This window comes from Cygnus olor, chromosome 2 (assembly GCF_009769625.2).
Source record: "Cygnus olor isolate bCygOlo1 chromosome 2, bCygOlo1.pri.v2, whole genome shotgun sequence".
NCBI lineage: Eukaryota > Metazoa > Chordata > Aves > Anseriformes > Anatidae > Cygnus > Cygnus olor.
In genome coordinates, this window is record NC_049170.1 from 150,486,326 (window position 1) to 150,490,845 (window position 4,520).

Sequence of the window (4,520 nt, forward strand, 5' to 3'; positions counted from 1 at the left end):
ATTAGTGGCACTATATCCTTTACTTGGAAAAATACGTTCATTTTGTGGCAATAATGAATATACAGTCAAGAACGCCTCCACTCCACCACATACACGTCTTTTACTCCCTCTTACTAACAGCAGGGTTACCGACGGGAATATATGCCCTTCCTTTTCCCCCATCCATCTTTCTCTCCTCTCGAGAAGGCAGGTACTTTGTCTGGCAGCTCTGGAGCAGGCAGTTTCTCAGACATACTTGGCTCATCCCACAAGTGGTTAACCAAGACATCAATAAACTACTCAGCAGAGGACTCCAGAGATTTACCTCAGCTGAATTCTCTCTTGCGGCTGGATTCCAGCGACGTGAAGCTGGTTTCTGGCTCCAGGTCCGCTAAGAGGTGGCCAGAGCCCAGGACCCTGCTTGCTGGCTCCCTGCAGGCTGTGTGTGGAGGTTTTTGGCTCGAGGGCCTCCAAATACATTGCCTCCTCCTCGTTTGCTTTGGCTGCTCCTGGGTGTCTGGCCTGAATCTTTCCTTGTCGCTGCTGCAATAATGGTTTGAGGAGTGCAGGGTCAAAGCAGGCCAGGGGACCTGGAGGGCTCTGAGTAGAATAATAAGGGATTTGTTCAGCTGACAGCAGGCAGCAGGTTTGACTCTTTTCCAGGATTAAATCCATGCTAGAAAAGGTCTGAGGGTTTGACTCTAGGGGTACTGCTGGCGGTTCAAAACCTCCTCGTGTGGATGCACTTTTTATGGGCCAAAACAAGCCCATATAAAAGGAGTTTCTGCCAGGAGAGTTTATGCCAGGTCCCCAGCAGATAAACAAAGCACTTCTATGACGGGATATGGGCATGTCCATGACAGCTTCGGTCAGCTTAGAAGCGTGGCTTAAGACCCCAGAGCCATATCTGGCATTTGGTGCACCAGCAGAGATTCCTCATGGGGACCTGGCTGGGGGCAGCCAACAGCAGACACAAAAGAAGCGATGGAGGGGCTGTGCAGCTGTGGGGTCAGTGTCACACAGCATCACCAGGTGAGTCCTGGCTCCCTTAGGTCACCCTTCAGTGTAAATTCAGCCCCTTCACTCAATTCACTTTACCCTTTGGAGACCAATGAACAAGGCCCTGGCTGATAGACCAGGACAGAGCACACCTCTCCACCCAACTTATGAAGGACTACCTAACTCCCAGAGGTGGGGGATCCCCCCCACCTTGTCTGGTCCCCCTTTCCTTCCAGCTGTCCCCCTCCTTCCAGCTCAGGAGCTCCTTAGATCAATCCAGAGGTTCCTTCAGTTCACCAGAGTGGCAGAACACAATCCATCACTTTTTGGAGGATAGCTCAAGGCAGAGTTATATCAGCTCTCAGGGGAGTCTGTGGGGTGCTGGTGCTAGGGCAAGCCAAACAGTGGTATGAGTGAAAGGATAGGTACAGAGAGAGAAGTCCCTCTTTTAGCAGAAATAAGCTGTCAGGCGGTCATTGCATCGCTGGGGCCTGTATGCTGTGCAGCAAAATGAAAGCAGTGAAATCAAGGAAGAAGGGCAGCAAGGGCAGATAATCACCTCCATATAACCTCTCATTGTCAAGCAGTGCTGAAAAAATGGGCTGAAGTGGTCTTTAGCTGAATGGGAGAATGAACATCAGAGAGGATCCGCCTTGGTAACACCACATCCCCTTCAGGAGCTCATGTTTCCAGCAGAGTAAGGAAGATTGTTTGGGCTGAAGCTTAACAATGTAAGGATTTAAAAGCTTGACTTGCACAGTTGAAGAAAAGGCTGTAAGGTGAGTTGACTACTGCATGCAGGTATGTTGAAGAAAAGATCTAGCCTGAGTGACAAAGAACGTGGAGAAGCAAGCAGGATTTTCACCCTGCCTCCTAGAAAGTCATGAAGGGTTCCAGTAGCTGTGGAAATGTGATAAATTCAGCCTTTAAGCAAGATGCATTTTCCTGAGGGTAAGGATGATTAAACACTGGAAGAGTTTGCCAAGTGAGAGGAGGATTCACTTTGCTTAGATCCTTTACAACAAGATTAGATCTGTTTATCAAACCTATGACTTAATCCCATTTCTGGGGAGAAATTCTACGTTCTAAGTAAGCTAGACATGAGACAGTTGTGAAGTTTTCTCATCACTGACTTTTTCTTGACCTGGAGTACATCTGTCTAGGTACGTACCATAACTAATGACAGCTATGGTGCAACAAGATCAGAAATGGTTATTCCTTTCTGCAGCACACACTGCCTCAAAAATAAGGTGAGGAGAGTGCTGGAGGACCTATGGATTTCTCTTTTTTCTGACCCTATATACATGTGAAATTTCACCAGTCAGATAATTTGACAAGCAGCATTGGAAGAGTGTCTCTTTCACCTCCTACAGACATGAGGTCACCCCTGAGTGCACATACTCTGGTTTTCAAGCATTGTATCTTCTCTCCTAATCCTGATATGAGTGGTAGCTTTTTTCAGTAAACTACACAGGCCCCTGAGGTCCCACAGCAAGAATGAGGTCAGGTCACCTTGCTGCCAGTGTCTGGGATGAGGCATGATGTGAGCAAGTGAGAGACTCTCCCACATAACACATGAGACTTGACAAGTCTGAATGTAGCCAAGTAGGTTTTAGACCTTCCAGGGATTCCCTTCAAGCAAGTTGATTTCCATCAAAGGTGACACAGCTAATCTCTTCTACCCCATGCCCTTCAGGGAAGGGGAGAGGAGCAGAAGCATAGCCTGGCCTGCAGAGTAGTTCATACCATGGCTAACAGCATGCTTTCACTGCATTTGGCCTCTTTGCCCTATGTCAGGGCTTCACACTCTTCTTTGCCACAAGCACATCAGCTCCTTCTCCAACCAAGAGAGAAAAGGAATGAGAAAAGAGGCAAATTAGAGATTCCCTAGTCAGCAATCCTTGCAAAAAATATTCTCTTTCAGTCAATGTAAAATGAAACTCTAAAACTTGTAAGATATCAGACCAATAGACTTTTACACTTGTGGAATTTTATAGCATCCATACCGGCACTAATCTCACTATGAATGGTTCAGATGTTTCGGATCATCCAGGCAGTATAACACCAACTGCTGAATTTCAGCCAAAATTTCACCCACATCAATCCCAGTACATTCAGTTCAGCAGATTGCTTGGGCAACACCTTCTTTCAGCTCAGTGAGATCTTTGATATGTATGCAGACGGTTCCTTTCTGTTTCCTTTGAGAAGGATGGCTAATGTTGGAGGAAAAGGGAAGACAACAACTACAAAACCATCTCCCTCAGTGCACCTCCCTCCCCACCCCAGAAAGTTAGCAAGGAATTCTGAGCAATTTGCATCAGAGGCGCTTCCATTTTATGCAAACTGCCATAAAGTGGAAAATACCAGGTGACAGCTCCATACTGGAGATGCTGCAGCCCTCAGTGGGATTATATAAAAAGCCATAATACACATAAAAGTCTAATGTGCCTTCAAAATTACCTCATCTTTTATTTAGAGGTTATTTCACCCTTGTCTTCCTTTATCGCTCTTTATACGAGTGAAGTGGGGAAGCTGGACAAAATTGAGGCAATTTAGGTTACTAAGTGGAACTAGAGTTTATGGTCGAAGTTAGGCTCTGGAGGAAGAATTCCCCACTGCCACCCCCGCAGCCAACCTAAAGCTCCGCAGTCAGCTTTATTGAGGTGTTTATTCCCAGCTCCAGCCCTCACCTTCCACCTGCTGATAAGGTTTGTCTACTAAAAGAGGAAAATACAAACAGAAAGATAGGGAGGGCAGCTGGATGAAGGATAAAAATAGCAGCAGGACTTTTTGTAGTGGTGTCCTTTGTACCATTAGAGAAAATCCTGGCAGAATTTCTGTTTCATGGGGTCGGCATCTCCAAGGGGAGCTACACACACATGCACACACACACATGGATACATACACATAGAAAAGAGGCTGTCGGCTGAGTTTTGGGCATGTCAGAGCCGTGAGTTAGAAATCAGCTTGAACTACGCAAAGACAACACCCAGGAAAACAGTGGAAAACCCCTCCTGGAGCACAGGGCAATGGAGAATGCAGGAGAGAAGTCAGTTCTTCTGCTCCCAGCTCCAACCTGCTTGGCAGCCTGAACTCACACTGTTTTCCCCTATCTTTTTGTTGTCTACCCTCCACCCCTCACCTATTTTGAGGCTATTTGGAGCAGACTGTCTCTCGGTACAGCACCTGGAAGACTGATTATGATCTCTAGCCTCTACCGTAGCATAAATAGTGAGACTCCAGTTGGCTCCAAGGTCCGCATAACTCACCGACTACTGAGAAGTTAAAAGTCCCTACTTGGAAAAAAAAAAAAAAAAAAGAGCTATTAATTTTAAAATTAGCAGTAGCAGCAGATCCACAGCTAATATTTTCCTATTTAAAACAGAAACAGTGCCAAAGAGCAAGATGGAGTCATTGAGGAAAAAAAAAATGCTGTTATTATTTTTTTTTCCTCTCTAGAAAATACTTTATATTCCCAGATAACCCTCTTATGCTTGCTGGTATAAATTATCCCTGAATTTATGGGGCTTTAGGCAGCGTTT